The 21781-nt window shown below is 45.0% G+C and overlaps 16 non-coding genes across 16 annotated transcripts; 9 read left to right on the top strand and 7 right to left on the bottom strand.

The window, feature by feature from the left end:
- Window positions 1-9888: 9888 nt before the first annotated feature.
- trnas-gcu (transfer RNA serine (anticodon GCU)) lies at window positions 9889-9970 on the bottom strand. The gene has a single exon. It is a non-coding gene; the product is annotated as a tRNA-Ser (tRNA).
- A 103-nt stretch (window positions 9971-10073) lies between these two features.
- trnaa-ugc (transfer RNA alanine (anticodon UGC)) lies at window positions 10074-10146 on the top strand. The gene has a single exon. It is a non-coding gene; the product is annotated as a tRNA-Ala (tRNA).
- A 729-nt stretch (window positions 10147-10875) lies between these two features.
- Window positions 10876-10948, top strand: trnaa-agc (transfer RNA alanine (anticodon AGC)). The gene has a single exon. It is a non-coding gene; the product is annotated as a tRNA-Ala (tRNA).
- A 627-nt stretch (window positions 10949-11575) lies between these two features.
- trnas-gcu (transfer RNA serine (anticodon GCU)) lies at window positions 11576-11657 on the bottom strand. The gene has a single exon. It is a non-coding gene; the product is annotated as a tRNA-Ser (tRNA).
- Window positions 11658-11761: 104 nt separating this feature from the next.
- trnaa-ugc (transfer RNA alanine (anticodon UGC)) lies at window positions 11762-11834 on the top strand. Its single transcript has one exon. It is a non-coding gene; the product is annotated as a tRNA-Ala (tRNA).
- A 726-nt stretch (window positions 11835-12560) lies between these two features.
- Window positions 12561-12633, top strand: trnaa-agc (transfer RNA alanine (anticodon AGC)). The gene has a single exon. It is a non-coding gene; the product is annotated as a tRNA-Ala (tRNA).
- Window positions 12634-13261: 628 nt separating this feature from the next.
- Window positions 13262-13343, bottom strand: trnas-gcu (transfer RNA serine (anticodon GCU)). The gene has a single exon. It is a non-coding gene; the product is annotated as a tRNA-Ser (tRNA).
- Window positions 13344-13448: 105 nt separating this feature from the next.
- On the top strand, window positions 13449-13521 carry trnaa-ugc (transfer RNA alanine (anticodon UGC)). The gene has a single exon. It is a non-coding gene; the product is annotated as a tRNA-Ala (tRNA).
- Window positions 13522-14010: 489 nt separating this feature from the next.
- Window positions 14011-14083, top strand: trnaa-agc (transfer RNA alanine (anticodon AGC)). Its single transcript has one exon. It is a non-coding gene; the product is annotated as a tRNA-Ala (tRNA).
- A 630-nt stretch (window positions 14084-14713) lies between these two features.
- Window positions 14714-14795, bottom strand: trnas-gcu (transfer RNA serine (anticodon GCU)). Its single transcript has one exon. It is a non-coding gene; the product is annotated as a tRNA-Ser (tRNA).
- A 105-nt stretch (window positions 14796-14900) lies between these two features.
- Window positions 14901-14973, top strand: trnaa-ugc (transfer RNA alanine (anticodon UGC)). Its single transcript has one exon. It is a non-coding gene; the product is annotated as a tRNA-Ala (tRNA).
- A 1432-nt stretch (window positions 14974-16405) lies between these two features.
- Window positions 16406-16487, bottom strand: trnas-gcu (transfer RNA serine (anticodon GCU)). Its single transcript has one exon. It is a non-coding gene; the product is annotated as a tRNA-Ser (tRNA).
- Window positions 16488-19669: 3182 nt separating this feature from the next.
- On the bottom strand, window positions 19670-19751 carry trnas-gcu (transfer RNA serine (anticodon GCU)). Its single transcript has one exon. It is a non-coding gene; the product is annotated as a tRNA-Ser (tRNA).
- Window positions 19752-20645: 894 nt separating this feature from the next.
- Window positions 20646-20718, top strand: trnaa-agc (transfer RNA alanine (anticodon AGC)). The gene has a single exon. It is a non-coding gene; the product is annotated as a tRNA-Ala (tRNA).
- A 629-nt stretch (window positions 20719-21347) lies between these two features.
- trnas-gcu (transfer RNA serine (anticodon GCU)) lies at window positions 21348-21429 on the bottom strand. The gene has a single exon. It is a non-coding gene; the product is annotated as a tRNA-Ser (tRNA).
- Window positions 21430-21534: 105 nt separating this feature from the next.
- trnaa-ugc (transfer RNA alanine (anticodon UGC)) lies at window positions 21535-21607 on the top strand. Its single transcript has one exon. It is a non-coding gene; the product is annotated as a tRNA-Ala (tRNA).
- Window positions 21608-21781: the final 174 nt, after the last annotated feature.

Below are 21781 nucleotides of genomic sequence, written 5' to 3'. Positions count from 1 at the left end.
ACAACAAAGTGATTCTGTGAACAGGTTTTATTCAGAGAAGAACACACTTCCACTTATAATGAATAGTATCTTGTACTATAAATTGGAGAAAAAAAATCACAATAAAAAATACACAAGTATAAATAAAAGTACAAAAGATTTATTTACATTTTTACAGAATGAACATCCACCTATGGGGGTAGGGTTGTGGAGGTTGTGGTGGTTGTGGTGGTTGTGGTGGTTGTGGTGGTTGTGATGGTTGTGGTGGTTGTGGTGGTTGTGATGGTTGTGGCGGTTGTGGAGGTTGTGATGGTTGTGGAGGTTGTGGAGGTTGTGATGGTTGTGGAGGTTGTGGAGGTTGTGATGGTTGTGGAGGTTGTGGAGTTCTTTGCTGGCGCTGCTCTGCCAGCCAGCCTCCAAAGACTGCCCACAGCGCTGCCCGGGCAGAATGTGGCGCTGCCAAAACGGCTGTGGCCAAATCTTTTGTCTTTGGATGGCCACATGTCCCACACATGTTGAATGCCACCTTCCTGGTGTATCTCCTTTTCTGCACACCGGCGGCCTCTTCCTCTGCCCTGCGTCGCCGATTCCTCTTTGTGGAGCGGGCACAGGGGCAGCTGGCAGAGGAGCCACTGGCATTCCCACCAGAAGGACAGGTGGAGTGAGGACAGGAGTTGCTGGGGATCACCTGCACCTGTCAGTGCTGACCCCGGCTGACCCCCTAGCGTGATCTGGAGTCCTGGCACTGGAGCTGCCGGTAAGATGGGCCGCAGCGCCGTGGCACTGGCTGGCTGTCTGCCTGGCCGCAGCTTGGGAGCCTGACCCGCCTGTTTGGGGCAAGACAAACTCATATTTGGCCCCTGAAGTTGTTGGAGTCTGGCTCAGTGGTTCCCGTGGAGCAGGAAGCTCAGAGCCGGCCACAGCGATGCGGTCGTCACTAGCAAGGCCCTGGGTCAAAATACTCAGCTCCTGGTTGTTTTCCCTCCGATTAAACCTGCAGTTACAAAAACGTCATAACATCATAAGAAACAGACCTTTCTTTCAAATGTCTGTTACAAAAAAAGAAAAAAAAACCCACAAAGAAACATACTTACCACTGTGTCAAGGTCCTTTGATTTAACAGAAACAGCTGAAGAGATGTGGCCTCCATGAGGGGCTGGCTGTGGAGGACCAGGTCCCGGATGTGGTGATAGTCTGTCAGGACTTTGGTCCATCGAGGAAGCCTCACACCAGCCTTCTTGGTTGGGACTTATGCATCGAGCACAGCTTGATGCACATGGCCTCCACCACGCGACTGGTGCTGGGCCACTGGGCAGGCCCCCCCGGATGTCCAATCAGACATCTCTTCACACTCTCCACTCCAGGTGTGACGCCGGTATTCTTGGGAGCCTTGAAGCGTCCATGGACCAGTTTGGGCTGGTGTCTTGGCTGGTAATGGAGCCTCCTCTTGTCTCCATCTGGAAGATCGGCCCACAGGCGGATGACCTCTGTGACCTGCTGCTCTTCCAGGTAGAGCGCCTGACGGAGGGACACCAGGTACTCAGCCAAGTCCTGCACCTTGTCCCAGCCAGGGATGCCATCAGGGCCAAGAACCGGAGCCTGCATAGAAGATTAAAATACAAAATGTCAGGTAAAATGTCAGCATTAAACCACGTACAATTAGTAACAATCTGCAGGTAGACAGAGTAGCAGCTGATGAGTAATCTACTCACGGGAAGCTGGAGTGGACCGCTGGACCCAGAGGACCCTGCAGCGGGCGCTGCATCCGTCTGGGCGGTGGGCCGTGGCGGAGACTCTCCTTGGATGGATGATGTGTTCGGCCCTGAGGAAGAGGAGGGCGAGGCCAGGGAGATGCTGCTGTCCTCAGGGTTGAGGGCCTCATAGAGGACGGAAGCGTCAGTCCTCCGGTTCCTCCTCGAAGCCGTCCGTCAACCTCCTCCCCATCCATACTCTCACCCAACCGATCCTCTTCTTCCTGGTCGACCACGACAGTCAGGGAGCGACCGGGCTGTACAGATACTCCATCCCAAGGAGTTCTCCTGCAAGAGAACATAGTCCGGAATTGGAACAAAATAAGTATTCATCCATGCAAGTCAGCAGTGGCAGAAAGTAAAGTAGAAGCATAAAGTTAATGAAAAGGCAATTCACTGCACTGAAGGAAACTTTCAGATACGACTTGGTTAAACCTTGAAGCAGGCATCACTCCCCTTTGTGCCAAAAAACCTTTTCATAGAATTTTTATAAAAAACGTTACATTTAACTCTTTCAGTGTGAAAGAAGTCTAGGTTTTATTTACAAAGTACATGTGGTATTTTAAATCAAATGTGCTGCTTTTGTATCTGTACTATAACATAACTGAGAACATAAAAAAACGAAATAAATAAATAAACTGTTGCACTTTGCTATTCAGCTGAATAATTGCTTGTCTTATGAGAGTTTTGCACAACCCTTCTGAGTCAACGGTGATCATTCTGACCAGTATACGCTCCAGAGGGGGTAGCGCTCATCCAATGGAGCCTGGATCTTCGGCTTAGTCTGTCCAGCGCCTCCCTCTCCACGCTGCCGTAAATCCTCAACTGGGCGGCTCCCCCAACCGCTTCCTCCATCCGGTCCTGGTTCCAGCGCATCAGGCCTTCCAGTAGGTAGGCCTGGAAGTGTGCGGCACTGGCGCTGGTCCCTGCAGGTCAGAGGAAATGTATTCTACTTAAAACGATCAGGAGAAAAGCAGAGAAACATTAAAATGCTAATGAGTTACCTGGGATGAAGCGGTTGAGGTGGAGGTGGAAGGACTCCAGGGAGGTGGAGCCACGAGCGCAGCGGTAGCAGCAGAGCTCCACACCACCTTTCTTCAGGGTGCCTGTCTTCAGGTAGAGGGGGAAGCCCTCTGGGTCCTGAATGCAGGTGATGTGTCGCCGCTGGTCCAGCCAGATCTGCTGGATGCGCTCGTGGTCCAGCAGCGGCACTCCCAGAGTGTCCTTCCCACTCTCGCCGTCCAGCTCATCAATGAGCGCCTTGATCCTCCTGGCCGTCTCCTCCACGCCCCGGGTCCTTCTCCGGCAGTGCAGCGCCAGCTCCCGTCTGGTGATCTGCCGGTCAAGCGCCTTCTGGGACACCGGGCCCCCCCCTCTGGCCAGGAGCTCGCCCTGCTTGGCCAGCCGGAGAGCTGCGACGTCCTCCGGGTCCAGCTCAAAGATGCACCTGGACAGGGTTCATGTTGACAATGTGTCTGTTTGAGTTAAACACTTTTGACTAAACACTAAAATAGATAAACGACAAAAGAATGTGCAGAGTTTTAGGTTTGATTGAAGCTACTTCATAGTTTGACTCTAGATGTTAGTTGACAACATGCTCTGCCAATGTAATCAATTGCATCTGTTAACTGAAATCAACTTTACATTTCTGACATTATTTTATTCAACGGCATTTAATTATATTCTGTCTCGTTTCATGGAGCTTTGCACACATGAAGCCCAGACCTGCTGTGTTGGCAGTGATGTTAAATATGCGGCTAAAAATGACTAAATATGCCACAGTTCCACCTTCACCTGGACAGCCGCGCCATGAAGGTGCCGTAGAGCCGGTGAGCCTCCGTGATGACGCCTGCTGCAACCGACGCATGAAGTGCCAGATGTCCAGGCGCACTTTCAGCTCTGTCCAGTCGCTGAACATCGCTGCAACCTGCGCCTGGCCCCGAGCGTGCGGGCTGCAGCAGTCCCGGTCCACGTACATCACAGAGGGCGGTGCCACTCCCGCATCCCGGTAGCGCCTCACCAAGCCTGCTGCCATAGGCCAAAGGCCGTGCCCCTCCGCGGCTGTAAGGACAGACACCAAGACCTGGCCGTGCTCATTGCTGACATTGGTGCACCAGCCGGCGGTGTTGGCAGCGGCACCGGCCAGCTTCTTGGTGACCTAAAAAATTAAAACAACAATGCAAATGAAGCCAGATAACCAAAACTGTAAATTAAAACTACATTCAAACTGTTTTGTACCTTTTTGGTGGAGTCCATTTTGAGGACAGAGCCAAAGACAGATGTAATTTTGGCCCTGACCTCGGGCAGCCGCGAGAGCACGTCCCTGGCGTACACGGACAGCAGCCACTTGGGTTTGGGGAGAGCAGCAGAGGGGGGGGGGCTGGAGAACAATGGCGGCTGGATGACGGACGAGTCAGCAAGGGCTCACAGCTGTGAGATATTCCCAAAGAACGCGCATCCACGCTGCTCTGTGCTCTTCCGTCAGCTTGTGATACAGCTGTGTGACACTATTCCCTTGGGTCCTCTCCCGCATCAGCACCACCACGCGGATGTCACAGGCGATCTGCAGAAGGCCACATGTGTCTGGTCAGTGTCAATGGCATGCTTCACTTTAATGCCAGTGAAGCATGAAATTAGCCCTTTACATGTTACACAGCACAAGCACATTAAAATGCATTGCTGTTATCATCAGTGTGCTTTACCTGTATGTGAGGACGGCAGGAAATTTGGTGCGGTGCCCCAGGTCCAGCTGCCTTAGGATGTCCTCTGACCAAGCCGGATACTTCTTCTTGCATCCTTTGCACTCCAGTACTCTGTGGCCAGGTCATACCACCCGTCTATGTCCAAGACCTTGCGGACGGTCTGGTACAGGCCGGCAGCCGTCAGCCTGTGGCTGCTACAGGCCGGCTGGACACAGACAAGTGGAACGGACCACATCTTTAGGGGCATCCAGAGAAACAAAGGGCGGGTGAAGAAGACATCTGCAGAGGCCGGAGGCTGATTGAAGACAGTTGGGGGCTGAGGTGGATGCCACCAGAACTGAGGATGGGGCCTCAGCTCCGTCTTCCCAGTTTTTGCATTTCGGCAAAAATTGCTTTTCTGATCCAGTCCTGCTGGAAGGATGGGAGGTGCTCCTTCAGCGACCAGGAAGCTCTGCAGGGGACTGCAACACGGGTTGGGAAGGCACGGAGCGGCAGCAGCAGCAGAAGTAGCAGCAGCTGGAGCAAACAGTGGCAGAATTAGTTTATTGTTAAATAAGGATTGTCAGCACATGCCTTTTTCAGCACTGCTAGACAGCTGCAAAGCCTACAACGTTTTGTGAAAAGCATGACATTTAGTAGAAAGGTGATACGATGAGACAGTGATGTTATGGAAGAAATCAGTGAAAGGAGTTTTATTTTCACCCGAGCACCATTTGGGTAAATACTAGAAGAAAGTGAGATGGGAAGCAAAGCATCATAACACATGACAAGCTAACTGACTACAACATGCTGCAGAGGGAGGAGAAGGGGGTCAATGAGCTTCGATGATTAGGTAAAAATGAAATAAGCAAAGTTCACATACACCTTTAAAATTACCCTTTTGCTTTGAAGAATGACACTCAATCTGTACAATGAAATAAAGATTGTGTCATTGAATGGTTATAGTAGCAATAATTGTAAAACCATGTTTGGCATTTACATACCTGGAGGAAGCTGCTCCTCAACTTGTGAGGCCAGAGTGACCATTTCCTGGTCATCTTCCTCCTGAAAGAAAACTCCAGCAGCATCAGGAGCATCAGCAGCATCAGCAGCATCAGGAGCATCAGCAGCATCAGGAGCATCAGTAGCATCAGTAGCATCAGCAGCAGCTACATCTGTAAAATAAAACACAATTAAGCACACATCATCACACATCTGTGTGTCCTGATTTGTTCATTTTAAGTGGACCCAAATGTAGAGACAGAGGCTGCAAGTAGCTGATGAAAGTTTTCATGAAATCAATAGTTCTAACTATGCAGAACTACTACTACTACTACTGAGCAGATTGTCTGGCAGGTTGCAGGCTGAGAAGAGAGAGAGATAAATTGGCACAGAGGGCAAGAACACAAACAAACAAGAACTATAATCTAACAATAACAAATAATAACTGGACAAAACAACATACTGAAGAGCTGAAGTAAAGTAAAACAAGAACAAGGCTGGTCTAATCAAAGAATAAGTCGACAGAAATCAAAACTAAAATTACCAACAAACACCAGAACAAGCAGGCCCTGACACTGTGTGCATGACCCGGTACTCACCGTGGGTAAAGAGCCGTCTCCGGGCAGCGGACTCAGACAGAGGTGGGCGACGAGGGACTGCAGCTGTTAAAAAGATATTTTTTAACCTCATACACTGGATGAGGTTAAAAAGGATGGTTTTGAGGATCATTTAGTACGTACAGGTTTTGGATGGAGAAAGTATTTTTGTGTGCCAGCTGTGAAGGAGACAAATGCTTCCCATGTGCCAACAGGGTCTTTACAGTGGCAGCCATCAGGGGCCTGTTCTGACTGGCAGCAGTGGAGGAGGAGTAGGAGGAGAAGTGGCCGTGGAGGAGGAGGATGCAGTGACGGTTTGCAGATGGGCAGGAGACGGAGCTTGTCTCTTCTGCACGTAGCTTTGAAGAGTGCCATGTTGGTGTTCGGCCGGGCGTTGGCCTTCTTCAGGTAGCTGATGAAAGCCTGGGCCTCCCTGCTGGGGTCCTCATACACCTCCTTCATGGACCTGCCTTTAAAGTCTCCGAACTCCACCATCAGACACCCAGAGTCACCAGTCTTCTGGGCCTCCAGGAGCATGGCCTTCTTCCTCAGGAACACCTCCACAGCTTCCCACTCCTTGATCTGGGAGGTGTACTTGAGGAACAGGTGTTTATTGGCCGACAGCGGGTTGTCCTTCTCCTCTTCCCTCATCATGCTGCTGACCAGATAGACTGCATAGCCCAGTGAGTTTTCAAGTATCCATTGGAACCTCTGGCCCTGGTACTTCCCAAACTGAATTTTGCAGTGGGCCAGAACCAAGAACTGGTCAGTCGGATCCCCTCCACTCTGCCTCACAAAAGCACTGGCCTCAGCCAGAACCTCCTCCTTACGGCAGGCCCTCCCTGCCACAGCACCTTCACTCCGGTTTGCCTCCTCAGTTGGGCCATAAGGAGCTGACCCTGAGGAGTTCTGCGGAGAACTGGATATGAATGCATTTTTCTGACAGGGAAAAAGCATAAATAAGTATTCAAAATTAAATATAAATATCATTGTAATTAACAACACAATCATTACACTGGATTCATGTCGCTTTTTTCACTCGGCATACTCTGAATCAATACCACATAGCAGTATGATTTATTATAAAATAATGCAGGATATTATCATTTGTAGCTCTGTTATGGACAGCAGGACCCGGCAAAACAACGCGTTGCTATAGGCGGACAAAAATACATTTATTGATGACAAGAAATAACACATATTGGTGGAATCGTCTTACAGAATTATGTGCAATTTATATGTTTTCTGTTTTTTTTTGGCGGGGTGGAAAAAAATCCCACACGAACCCGTTATCGTTCTCCTCGCCGCAGTGACATGTTATGCTAACTTCGGCTAGATAAACACGGAATCTCATACACTGAGCTGTTGCAAAGAAAAACATATTTAAACTTACCGATCGCCAAACTATTTCAAAGAATTATTTATTAAATAATCCTAGCTCCTGTCGCTTAGCTCGTCGTCGTCACTGCGCCAGATCGTGGAAGCTGATTGGTCAAAAGTAAGCCACAGTGAGCCACCAGCTCGGGATGTGATTGGCCCACCCGGACATGAAGCAAGCACCGATTGGCTGGCGTTGGGCTTACTTTGCTCAAAGTAAGCCCTTCTCCGCTCTAACATTGAGATGCTGCAGGCGCAAGTGAGAGGTAGCGGATCGATACCCGCATTCTCCAGAATGTCTTGATCTCTGCAAGTTACTCTTTTCACTTCAGTTGAGTATTTTGTCAAGTACCACTATCTCCAGCAGAATAGTTCAAGGCCTTACAATGAACTCCTTTCATGTTCTTTTGACTGAAACCTACTGCAGTTTTTGAGATCTTCTGATCTGTTTTCTTATAAGCATGTGGGGAATCTAGTGGTAGAGCGTTCGCTTAGCATGCAAGAGGTAGCGGGATTGAGGCCTGTTTTCTGCAGAACGTCCGTATGTCGGCCACTTACTTAAAATCGAGTATCTTGAGGTAGCGAGATCAATGCCCGCAATCTCCAGAATCTCTATAACTGGGCTACCTATTCTTTTCACTTCAGATCTTTTATCTTGTCAAGTATGACAATCTCCGTAGAATGGGTCAATGGTTTACGAGCTATTCTCATCATTTGTCTGAAATCTACTCACAATCCTGAGAATTTCTGGTAATTTTTTAATGTAAGAGTGTGGGAAATTAGCTCAATTGGTAGAGCGCTCGCTTAGCATGTGAGAGGTAGCGGGATCGATGCCTGCATTCTCCAGAAGCTCCTTGTATTGGCTAATCAGACTTCTCACTTAAAATACATTCTCTTGTCAAATACCACCCTCTCCAGCAGAATGGTATATGGCCTTATGAAAAGCTCTTTTAATTTCTTGAATGAAATGTATTGAAAATCCGGAGAATTTCCGGACTTTTTTCTTGAAAGAGCAAGGGGAATTAGCTCAAGTGGTAGAGCGCTCGCTTCGCATGTGAGCGGTAGCGGGATCGATGCCCGCATTCTCCAGAATGACTTGATCTTAACAAATTTTTCTTTCACTTCAGGTCGAGTATTTTGTCAAGTACCACCATCTCTAGCAGAATAGTTCAAAGGCTTACAATAAACACTTTTCATGTTCTTTTGACTGAAACCTACTGCAGTTTCTGAGATCTTCTGATCTGTTTTCTTATCAGCATGTGGGGAATCAAGTGGTAGAGCGTTCGCTTAGCATGCGAGTGGTAGCGGGATTGATGCCTGTATTCTGCAAAACGTCTGTGTATCGGCCACTTTGTCTTTTTACTTAAAATCGAGTATCTTGAGGTAGCGGGATCGATCCCCGCAATCTCCAGAATCTCTATAACTGGGCTACCTATTCTTTTCACTTCAGATCTTTTATCTTGTCAAGTACGACAATCTCCGTGGAAGGGGTCAATGGTTTACGAGCTATTCTCATCATTTGTCTGAAATCTACTCACAATCCTGAGAATTTCTGGTAATTTTTCAATGTAAGAGTGTGGGGAATTAGCTCAAGTGGTAGAGCGCTCGCTTAGCATGTGAGAGGTAGCGGGATCGATGCCTGCATTCTCCAGAAACTCCTTATCTTGGCTAATCAGACTTCTCACTTAAAATACATTCTCCAGCAGAATGGTATATGGCCTTATGAAAAGCTCTTTTAATTTCTTGAATGAAATTTATTGAGAATCCGGAGAATTTCCGGACTTTTGTCTTGAAAGAGCAAGGGGAATTAGCTCAAGTGGTAGAGCGCTCGCTTAGCATGTGAGAGGTAGCGGGATCCACACCTGCATTCTCCAGAATGTCTTGATCTCTGCAAATTACTCTTTTCACTTCAGGTCGATTATTTTGTCAAGTACCACTATCTCCAGCAGAATAGTTCAAGGGCTTACAATGAACTCCTTTCATGTTCTTTTTGACTGAAACCTACTGCAGTTGTTGAGATCTTCTGATCTGTTTTCTTATAAGCTTGTGGGGAATCTGGTAGAGCGTTCGCTTAGCATGCAAGAGGTAGCGGGATTGAGGCCTGTTTTCTGCAGAACTTCCGTATGTCGGCCACTTTGTCCTTTTACTTAAAATCGAGTATCTAGAGGTAGCGAGATTGATCCCCGCATTTTGCAAGCTGGTCTACTCTATCTGTTATCTTTCCCATCAACTAAGATTGAGTATCTCGTGAAGTACTGGCGTGTGCTTCAGTACTGTATGCTCATAACCCAGTTGCCATAATGAATGTTATGGAATTTGTGTTCTTTGCACTTTACTGGTTAATTTAACAGTGACTAGGGAATTAAAATAACAAGCAATGTGTCCTTGATGAAACTTGAACATCCTGAGTGATCTTTATCAAACTATTCATAGTAGACCCCTAACACGGAAAACTCTTCTTCCATGTGTCAGAGGTCACATGCCTTCCCAATGTAATAAATCCGACTAGGATGGGATTTGAACCCATGCGTGCATAGCACAATGGATTAGCAGTCCATCGCCTTAACCACTCGGCCACCTCGTCCTTGTTGTGAGTACTGAGTGGAGGTCCCTTGTGCCATAATAACACAATGGACTGGGCGCCAGTTACACTCCTGAGGTTTTCTGATACTTTTCTTGTTAGAGCGGGGGAATTAGCTCAAGTGGTAGAGCGCTCGCTTTGCATGTGAGAGGTAGCGGGATCGATGCCCGCATTCTCCAGAATGACTTGATCTCTGCAAGTTACTCTTTTCACTTCAGGTCGAGTATTTTGTCAAGTACCACCATCTCTAGCAGAATAGTTCAAGGGCTTACAATAAACACTTTCATGTTCTTTTGACTGAAACCTACTGCAGTTTCTGAGATCTTCTGATCTGTTTTCTTATCAGCATGTGGGGAATCAAGTGGTAGAGCGTTCGCTTAGCATGCGAGAGGTAGCGGGATTGATGCCTGTATTCTGCAAAACGTCTGTATATCGGCCACTTAGTCTTTTTACTTAAAATCGAGTATCTTGAGGTAGCGAGATCCATCCCCGCAATCTCCAGAATCTCTATAACTGGGCTACCTATTCTTTCACTTCAGATCTTTATCTTGTCAAGTATGACAATCTCCGTAGAATGGGTCAATGGTTTACGAGCTATTCTCATCATTTGTCTGAAATCTACTCACAATCCTGAGAATTTCTGGTAATTTTTCAATGTAAGAGTGTGGGGAATTAGCTCAAGTGGTAGAGCGCTCGCTTAGCATGTGAGAGGTAGCGGGATCGATGCCTGCATTCTCCAGAAACTCCTTATCTTGGCTAATCAGACTTCTCACTTAAAATACATTCTCTTGTCAAATACCACCCTCTCCAGCAGAATGGTATATGGCCTTATGAAAAGCTCTTTTAATTTCTTGAATGAAATGTATTGAAAATCCGGAGAATTTCCGGACTTTTTCTTGAAAGAGCAAGGGGAATTAGCTCAAGTGGTAGAGCGCTCGCTTAGCATGTGAGAGGTAGCGGGATCGATACCCGCATTCTCCAGAATGTCTTGATCTCTGCAAATTACTCTTTTCACTTCAGGTCGAGTATTTTGTCAAGTACCACTATCTCCAGCAGAATAGTTCAAGGGCTTACAATGAACTCTTTTCATGTTCTTTTGACTGAAACTACTGCAGTTGTTGAGATCTTCTGATCTGTTTTCTTATAAGCTTGTGGGGAATCTAGTGGTAGAGCGTTCGCTTAGCATGCAAGAGGTAGCGGGATTGAGGCCTGTTTTCTGCAGAACTTCCGTATGTCGGCCACTTTGTCCTTTTACTTAAAATCGAGTATCTAGAGGTAGCGAGATTGATCCCCGCATTTTGCAAGCTGGTCTACTCTATCTGTTATCTTTCCCATCAACTAAGATTGAGTATCTCGTGAAGTACTGGCGTGTGCTTCAGTACTGTATGCTCATAACCCAGTTGCCATAATGAATGTTATGGAATTTGTGTTCTTTGCACTTTACTGGTCAATTTAACAGTTGACTAGGGAATTAAAATAACAAGCAATGTATCCTTGATGAAACTTGAACATCCTGAGTGATCTTTATCAAACTATTCATAGTAGACCCTAACACAGAAAACTCTTCTTCCATGTGTCAGAGGTCACATGCTCCCAATGTAATACATCCGACGAGGATGGGATTTGAACCCATGCGTGCTTAGCACAATGGATTAGCAGTCCATCGCCTTAACCACTCGGCCACCTCGTCCTTGTTGTGAGTACTGAGTGGAGGTCCCTTGTGCCATAATAACACAATGGACTGGGCGCCAGTTACACTCCTGAGGTTTTCTGATACTTTTCTTGTTAGAGCGTGGGGAATTAGCTCAAGTGGTAGAGCGCTCGCTTTGCATGTGAGAGGTAGCGGGATCGATGCCCGCATTCTCCAGAATGACTTGATCTCTGCAAATTACTCTTTTCACTTCAGGTCGAGTATTTTGTCAAGTACCACCATCTCTAGCAGAATAGTTCAAGGGCTTACAATAAACACTTTTCATATTCTTTTGACTGAAACCTACTGCAGTTTCTGAGATCTTCTGATCTGTTTTCTTATCAGCATGTGGGGAATCAAGTGGTAGAGCGTTCGCTTAGCATGCGAGAGGTAGCGGGATTGATGCCTGTATTCTGCAAAACGTCTGTATATCGGCCACTTAGTCTTTTTACTTAAAATCGAGTATCTTGGGGTAGCGAGATCCATCCCCGCAATCTCCAGAATCTCTAAACTGGGCTACCTATTCTTTCACTTCAGATCTTTTATCTTGTCAAGTATGACAATCTCCGTAGAATGGGTCAATGGTTTACGAGCTATTCTCATCATTTGTCTGAAATCTACTCACAATCCTGAGAATTTCTGGTAATTTTCTATGTAAGAGTGTGGGGGATTAGCTCAAGTGGTAGAGCGCTCGCTTAGCATGTGAGAGGTAGCGGGATCGATGCCTGCATTCTCCAGAAACTCCTTATTTGGCTAATCAGACTTCTCACTTAAAATACATTCTCTGTCAAATACCACCCTCTCCAGCAGAATGGTATATGGCCTTATGAAAAGCTTTTTAATTTCTTGAATGAAATGTATTGAAAATCCGGAGAATTCCGGACTTTTGTCTTGAAAGAGCAAGGGGAATTAGCTCAAGTGGTAGAGCGCTCGCTTAGCATGTGAGAGGTAGCGGGATCGATACCCGCATTCTCCAGAATGTCTTGATCTCTGCAAATTACTCTTTTCACTTCAGGTCGAGTATTTTGTCAAGTACCACTATCTCCAGCAGAATAGTTCAAGGGCTTACAATGAACTCCTTTCCTTTTTCTTTTGACTGAAACCTACTGCAGTTTTGAGATCTTCTGATCTGTTTCTTATAAGCATGTGGGGAATCTAGTGGTAGAGCGTTCGCTTAGCATGCAAGAGGTAGCGGGATTGAGGCCTGTTTTCTGCAGAACTTCCGTATGTCGGCCACTTTGTCCTTTTACTTAAAATCGAGTATCTAGAGGTAGCGAGATTGATCCCCGCATTTTGCAAGCTGGTCTACTCTATCTGTTATCTTTCCCATCAACGAAGATTGAGTATCTCATGGTGTACTGGCGTGTGCTTCAGTACTGTATGGTCATAACCCAGTTGTCATAATGAATGTTATGGAATTTGTGTTCTTTGCACTTTACTGGTTAATTTAACAGTTGACTAGGGAATTAAAATAACAAGCAATGTGTCCTTGATGAAACTTGAACATCCTGAGTGATCTTATCAAACTATTCATAGTAGACCCCTAACACAGAAAACTCTTCTTCCATGTGTCAGAGGTCACATGCCTTCCCAATGTATACATCCGACGAGGATGGGATTTGAACCCATGCGTGCTTAGCACAATGGATTAGCAGTCCATCGCCTTAACCACTCGGCCACCTCGTCCTTGTTGTGAGTACTGAGTGGAGGTCCCTTGTGCCATGATAACACAATGGACTGGGCGCCAGTTACACTCCTGAGGTTTTCTGATACTTTTTCTTCTTAGAGCGTGGGGAATTAGCTCAAGTGGTAGAGCGCTCGCTTTGCATGTGAGAGGTAGCGGGATCGATGCCCGCATTCTCCAGAATGACTTGATCTCTGCAAGTTACTCTTTTCACTTCAGGTCGAGTATTTTGTCAAGTACACCATCTCTAGCAGAATAGTTCAAGGGCTTACAATAAACACTTTTCATGTTCTTTTGACTGAAACCTACTGCAGTTTCTGAGATCTTCTGATCTGTTTTCTTATCAGCATGTGGGGAATCAAGTGGTAGAGCGTTCGCTTAGCATGCGAGAGGTAGCGGGATTGATGCCTGTATTCTGCAAAACGTCTGTATATCGGCCACTTAGTCTTTTTACTTAAAATCGAGTATCTTGAGGTAGCGGGATCGATCCCCGCAATCTCCAGAATCTCTATAACTGGGCTACCTATTCTTTTCACTTCAGATCTTTTATCTTGTCAAGTATGACAATCTCCGTAGAATGGGTCAATGGTTTACGAGCTATTCTCATCATTTGTCTGAAATCTACTCACAATCCTGAGAATTTCTGGTAATTTTTCAATGTAAGAGTGTGGGGAATTAGCTCAAGTGGTAGAGCGCTCGCTTAGCATGTGAGAGGTAGCGGGATCGATACCCGCATTCTCCAGAATGTCTTGATCTCTGCAAATTACTCTTTTCACTTCAGGTCGAGTATTTTGTCAAGTACCACTATCTCCAGCAGAATAGTTCAAGGGCTTACAATGAACTCTTTTCATGTTCTTTTGACTGAAACCTACTGCAGTTGTTGAGATCTTCTGATCTGTTTTCTTATAAGCTTGTGGGGAAATCTAGTGGTAGAGCGTTCTTAGCATGCAAGAGGTAGCGGGATTGAGGCCTGTTTTCTGCAGAACTTCCGTATGTCGGCCACTTTGTCCTTTTACTTAAAATCGAGTATCTAGAGGTAGCGAGATTGATCCCCGCATTTTGCAAGCTGGTCTACTCTATCTGTTATCTTTCCCATCAACTAAGATTGAGTATCTCGTGAAGTACTGGCGTGTGCTTCAGTACTGTATGCTCATAACCCAGTTGCCATAATGAATGTTATGGAATTTGTGTTCTTTGCACTTTACTGGTCAATTTAACAGTTGACTAGGGAATTAAAATAACAAGCAATGTATCCTTGATGAAACTTGAACATCCTGAGTGATCTTTATCAAACTATTCATAGTAGACCCCTAACACGGAAAACTCTTCTTCCATGTGTCAGAGGTCACATGCCTTCCCAATGTAATAAATCCGACTAGGATGGGATTTGAACCCATGCGTGCATAGCACAATGGATTAGCAGTCCATCGCCTTAACCACTCGGCCACCTCGTCCTTGTTGTGAGTACTGAGTGGAGGTCCCTTGTGCCATAATAAAACAATGGACTGGGCGCCAGTTACACTCCTGAGGTTTTCTGATACTTTTTCTTCTTAGAGCGTGGGGAATTAGCTCAAGTGGTAGAGCGCTCGCTTTGCATGTGAGAGGTAGCGGGATCGATGCCCGCATTCTCCAGAATGACTTGATCTTAACAAATTTTTCTTTTCACTTCAGGTCGAGTATTTTGTCAAGTACCACCATCTCTAGCAGAATAGTTCAAAGGATTACAATAAACACTTTTCATATTCTTTTGACTGAAACCTACTGCAGTTTCTGAGATCTTCTGATCTGTTTTCTTATCAGCATGTGGGGAATCAAGTGGTAGAGCGTTCGCTTAGCATGCGAGAGGTAGCGGATTGATGCCTGTATTCTGCAAAACGTCTGTATATCGGCCACTTAGTCTTTTTACTTAAAATCGAGTATCTTGAGGTAGCGGGATCGATCCCCGCAATCTCCAGAATCTCTATAACTGGGCTACCTATTCTTTTCACTTCAGATCTTTTATCTTGTCAAGTATGACAATCTCCGTAGAATGGGTCAATGGTTTACGAGCTATTCTCATCATTTGTCTGAAAATCTACTCACAATCCTGAGAATTTCTGGTAATTTTTCAATGTAACAGTGTGGGGAATTAGCTCAAGTGGTAGAGCGCTCGCTTAGCATGTGAGAGGTAGCGGGATCGATGCCTGCATTCTCCAGAAACTCCTTATCTTGGCTAATCAGACTTCTCACTTAAAATACATTCTCTTGTCAAATACCACCCTCTCCAGCAGAATGGTATATGGCCTTATGAAAAGCTCTTTTAATTTCTTGAATGAAATGTATTGAAAATCCGGAGAATTTCCGGACTTTTTCTTGAAAGAGCAAGGGGAATTAGCTCAAGTGGTAGAGCGCTCGCTTAGCATGTGAGAGGTAGCGGATCGATACCCGCATTCTCCAGAATGTCTTGATCTCTGCAAATTACTCTTTTCACTTCAGGTCGAGTATTTTGTCAAGTACCACTATCTCCAGCAGAATAGTTCAAGGGCTTACAATGAACTCTTTTCATGTTCTTTTGACTGAAACCTACTGCAGTTTTTGAGATCTTCTGATCTGTTTTCTTATAAGCATGTGGGGAATCTAGTGGTAGAGCGTTCGCTTAGCATGCAAGAGGTAGCGGGATTGAGGCCTGTTTTCTGCAGAACTTCCGTATGTCGGCCACTTTGTCCTTTTACTTAAAATCGAGTATCTAGAGGTAGCGAGATTGATCCCGCATTTTGCAAGCTGGTCTACTCTATCTGTTATCTTTCCCATCAACGAAGATTGAGTATCTCATGGTGTACTGGCGTGTGCTTCAGTACTGTATGGTCATAACCCAGTTGCCATAATGAATGTTATGGAATTTGTGTTCTTTGCACTTTACTGGTTAATTTAACAGTTGACTAGGGAATTAAAATAACAAGCAATGTGTCCTTGATGAAACTTGAACATCCTGAGTGATCTTTATCAACTATTCATAGTAGACCCCTAACACGGAAAACTCTTCTTCCATTTGTCAGAGGTCACATGCCTTCCAATGTAATACATCCGACGAGGATGGGATTTGAACCCATGCGTGCTTAGCACAATGGATTAGCAGTCCATCGCCTTAACCACTCGGCCACCTCGTCCTTGTTGTGAGTACTGAGTGGAGGTCCCTTGTGCCATAATAACACAATATACTGGGCGCCAGTTACACTCCTGAGGTTTTCTGATACTTTTTCTTCTTAGAGCGTGGGGAATTAGCTCAAGTGGTAGAGCGCTCGCTTTGCATGTGAGAGGTAGAGCGATCCATGCCCGCATTCTCCAGAATGACTTGATCTTAACAAATTTTTCTTTTCACTTCAGGTCGAGTATTTTGTCAAGTACCACCATCTCTAGCAGAATAGTTCAAAGGCTTACAATAAACACTTTTCATGTTCTTTTGACTGAAACCTACTGCAGTTTCTGAGATCTTCTGATCTGTTTTCTTATCAGCATGTGGGGAATCAAGTGGTAGAGCGTTCGCTTAGCATGCGAGAGGTAGCGGGATTGATGCCTATATTCTGCAAAACGTCTGTATATTGGCCACTTACTTAAAATCGAGTATCTTGAGGTAGCGAGATCAATGCCCGCAATCTCCAGAATCTCTATAACTGGGCTACCTATTCTTTTCACTTCAGATCTTTTATCTTGTCAAGTATGACAATCTCCGTAGAATGGGTCAATGGTTTACGAGCTATTCTCATCATTTGTCTGAAATCTACTCACAATCCTGAGAATTTCTGGTAATTTTCAATGTAAGAGTGTGGGGAATTAGCTCAAGTGGTAGAGCGCTCGCTTAGCATGTGAGAGGTAGCGGGATCGATGCCTGCATTCTCCAGAAACTCCTTATCTTGGCTAATCAGACTTCTCACTTGAAATATACCACCCTCTCCAGCAGAATGGTATATGGCCTTATGAAAAGCTCTTTTAATTTCTTGAATGAAATGTATTGAGAATTCGGAGAATTTCCGGACTTTTGTCTTGAAAGAGCAAGGGGAATTAGCTCAAGTGGTAGAGCGCTCGCTTCGCATGTGAGCGGTAGCGGGATCGATGCCCGCATTCTCCAGAATGACTTGATCTTTGCAAATTTTTCTTTTCACTTCAGGTAGAGTATTTTGTCAAGTACCACCATCTCTAGCAGAATAGTTCAAAGGCTTACAATAAACACTTTTCATGTTCTTTTGACTGAAACCTACTGCAGTTTCTGAGATCTTCTGATCTGTTTTCTTATCAGCATGTGGGGAATCAAGTGGTAGAGCGTTCGCTTAGCATGCGAGAGGTAGCGGGATTGATGCCTATATTCTGCAAAACGTCTGTATATCGGCCACTTAGTCTTTTTACTTAAAATCGAGTATCTTGGGGTAGTGGGATCGATCCCCGCAATCTCCAGAATCTCTATAACTGGGCTACCTATTCTTTTCACTTCAGATCTTTTATCTTGTCAAGTATGACAATCTCCGTAGAATGGCTCAATGGTTTACGAGCTATTCTCATCATTTGTCTGAAATCTACTCACAATCCTGAGAATTTCTGGTAACTTTTCAATGTAAGAGTGTGGGAAGTAGCTCAAGTGGTAGAGCGCTCGCTTAGCATGTGAGAGGTAGCGGGATCGATGGCTGCATTCTCCAGAAACTCCTTATCTCGGCTAATCAGACTTCTCACTTGAAATAAACCAACTCTCCAGCAGAATGGTATATGGCCTTATGAAAAGCTCTTTTAATTTCTTGAATGAAATGTATTGAGAATTCGGAGAATTTCCGGACTTTTGTCTTGAAAAGCAAGGGGAATTAGCTCAAGTGGTAGAGCGCTCGCATTGCATGTGAGAGGTAGCGGGATCGATGCCCGCATTCTCCAGAATGACTTGATCTTTGCAAATTTTTCTTTTCACTTCAGGTCGAGAATTTTGTCAAGTACCACCATCTCTAGCAGAATAGTTCAAAGGCTTACAATAAACACTTTTCATGTTCTTTTGACTGAAACCTACTGCAGTTTCTGAGATCTTCTGATCTGTTTTCTTATCAGCATGTGGGGAATCAAGTGGTAGAGCGTTCGCTTAGCATGCGAGTGGTAGCGGGATTGATGCCTGTATTCTGCAAAACGTCTGTCTATCGGCCACTTAATCTTTTTACTTTAAATCGAGTATCTTGAGGTAGCGGGATCGATCCCCGCAATCTCCAGAATCTCTATAACTGGGCTACCTATTCTTTTCACTTCAGATCTTTTATCTTGTCAAGTATGACAATCTCCGTAGAATGGGTCAATGGTTTACGAGCTATTCTCATCATTTGTCTGAAATCTACTCACAATCCTGAGAATTTCTGGTAATTTTTCAATGTAAGAGTGTGGGGAATTAGCTCAAGTGGTAGAGCGCTCGCTTAGCATGTGAGAGGTAGCGGGTTCGATGCCTGCATTCTCCAGAAACTCCTTATTTTGGCTAATCAGACTTCTCACTTAAAATACATTCTCTTGTCAATACCACCCTCTCCAGCAGAATGGTATATGGCCTTATGAAAAGCTCTTTTAATTTCTTGAATGAAATGTATTGAAAATCCGGAGAATTTCCGGACTTTTTTCTTGAAAGAGCAAGGGGAATTATCTCAAGTGGTAGAGCGCTCGCTTAGCATGTGAGAGGTAGCGGGATCGATACCCGCATTCTCCAGAATGATTTGATCTTAACAAATTTTTCTTTTCACTTCAGGTCGAGTATTTTGTCAAGTACCACTATCTCCAGCAGAATAGTTCAAGGGCTTACAATGAACTCTTTTCATGTTCTTTTGACTGAAACCTACTGCAGTTTTTGAGATCTTCTGATCTGTTTTCTTATAAGCATGTGGGGAATCTAGTGGTAGAGCGTTCGCTTAGCATGCAAGAGGTAGCGGGATTGAGGCCTGTTTTCTGCAGAACTTCCGTATGTCGGCCACTTTGTCCTTTTACTTAAAATCGAGTATCTAGAGGTAGCGAGATTGATCCCCGCATTTTGCAAGCTGGTCTACTCTATCTGTTATCTTTCCCATCAACGAAGATTGAGTATCTCATGGTGTACTGGCGTGTGCTTCAGTACTGTATGGTCATAACCCAGTTGCCATAATGAATGTTATGGAATTTGTGTTCTTTGCACTTTACTGGTCAATTTAACAGTTGACTAGGGAATTAAAATAACAAGCAATGTATCCTTGATGAAACTTGAACATCCTGAGTGATCTTTATCAAACTATTCATAGTAGACCCCTAACACGGAAACTCTTCTTCCATGTTTCAGAGGTCACATGCCTTCCCAATGTAATACATCCGACGAGGATGGGATTTGAACCCATGCGTGCTTAGCACAATGGATTAGCAGTCCATCGCCTTAACCACTCGGCCACCTCGTCCTTGTTGTGAGTACTGAGTGGAGGTCCCTTGTGCCATAATAACACAATGGACTGGGCGCCAGTTACACTCCTGAGGTTTTCTGATACTTTTTCTTGTTAGAATGTGGGGATTAGCTCAAGTGGTAGAGCGCTCGCTTTGCATGTGAGAGGTAGCGGGATCGATGCCCGCATTCTCCAGAATGACTTGATCTTTGCAAATTTTTCTTTTCACTTCAGGTGGAGTATTTTGTCAGTACCACCATCTCTAGCAGAATAGTTCAAGGGCTTACAACAAACACTTTTCATGTTCTTTTGACTGAAACCTACTGCAGTTTCTGAGATCTTCTGATCTGTTTTCTTATCAGCATGTGGGGAATCAAGTGGTAGAGCGTTCGCTTAGCATGCGAGAGGTAGCGGGATTGATGCCTATATTCTGCAAAACGTCTGTATATCGGCCACTTAGTCTTTTTACTTAAAATCGAGTATCTTGGGGTAGTGGGATCGATCCCCGCAATCTCCAGAATCTCTATAACTGGGCTACCTATTCTTTTCACTTCAGATCTTTTATCTTGTCAAGTACGACAATATCCGTAGAATGGGTCAATGGTTTACAAGCTATTCTCATCATTTGTCTGAAATCTACTCACAATCCTGAGAATTTCTGGTAATTTTTCAATGTAAGAGTGTGGGGCATTAGCTCAAGTGGTACAGCGCTCGCTTAGCATGTGAGAGGTAGCGGGATCGATGCCTGCATTCTCCAGAAACTCCTTATCTTGGCTAATCAGACTTCTCACTTGAAATATACCACCCTCTCCAGCAGAATGGTATATGGCCTTATGAAAAGCTCTTTTAATTTCTTGAATGAAATGTATTGAGAATTCGGAGAATTTCTGGACTTTTGTCTTGAAAGAGCAAGGGGAATTAGCTCAAGTGGTAGAGCGCTCGCTTAGCATGTGAGAGGTAGCGGGATCGATACCCGCATTCTCCAGAATGTCTTGATCTCTGCAAATTACTCTTTTCACTTCAGGTCGAGTATTTTGTCAAGTACCACTATCTCCAGCAGAATAGTTCAAGGCTTACAATGAACTCCTTTCATGTTCTTTTGACTGAAACCTACTGCAGTTTTTGAGATCTTCTGATCTGTTTTCTTATAAGCATGTGGGGAATCTAGTGGTAGAGCGTTCGCTTAGCATGCAAGAGGTAGCGGGATTGAGGCCTGTTTTCTGCAGAACTTCCGTATGTCGGCCACTTTGTCCTTTTACTTAAAATCGAGTATCTAGAGGTAGCGAGATTGATCCCGCATTTTGCAAGCTGGTCTACTCTATCTGTTATCTTTCCCATCAACGAAGATTGAGTATCTCATGGTGTACTGGCGTGTGCTTCAGTACTGTATGGTCATAACCCAGTTGCCATAATGAATGTTATGGAATTTGTGTTCTTTGCACTTTACTGGTCAATTTAACAGTTGACTAGGGAATTAAAATAACAAGCAATGTATCCTTGATGAAACTTGAACATCCTGAGTGATCTTTATCAAACTATTCATAGTAGACCCCTAACACAGAAAACTCTTCTTCCATGTGTCAGAGGTCACATGCCTTCCCAATGTAATACATCCGACGAGGATGGGATTTGAACCCATGCGTGCTTAGCACAATGGATTAGCAGTCCATCGCCTTAACCACTCGGCCACCTCGTCCTTGTTGTGAGTACTGAGTGGAGGTCCCTTGTGCCATGATAACACAATGGACTGGGCGCCAGTTACACTCCTGAGGTTTTCTGATACTTTTTCTTGTTAGAGTGTGGGGAATTAGCTCAAGTGGTAGAGCGCTCGCTTTGCATGTGAGAGGTAGCGGGATCGATGCCCGCATTCTCCAGAATGACTTGATCTTTGCAAATTTTTCTTTTCACTTCAGGTCGAGTATTTTGTCAAGTACCACCATCTCTAGCAGAATAGTTCAAGGGCTTACAACAAACACTTTTCATGTTCTTTTGACTGAAACCTACTGCAGTTTCTGAGATCTTCTGATCTGTTTTCTTATCAGCATGTG

This window comes from Poeciliopsis prolifica, unplaced genomic scaffold, assembly GCF_027474105.1.
Source record: "Poeciliopsis prolifica strain line A6 unplaced genomic scaffold, Auburn_PproV2 SCAFFOLD009, whole genome shotgun sequence".
Lineage (NCBI taxonomy): Eukaryota > Metazoa > Chordata > Actinopteri > Cyprinodontiformes > Poeciliidae > Poeciliopsis > Poeciliopsis prolifica.
Note: the sequence above shows the minus strand (reverse complement) of the source record. Positions and strands in the feature narration are given on the sequence as shown.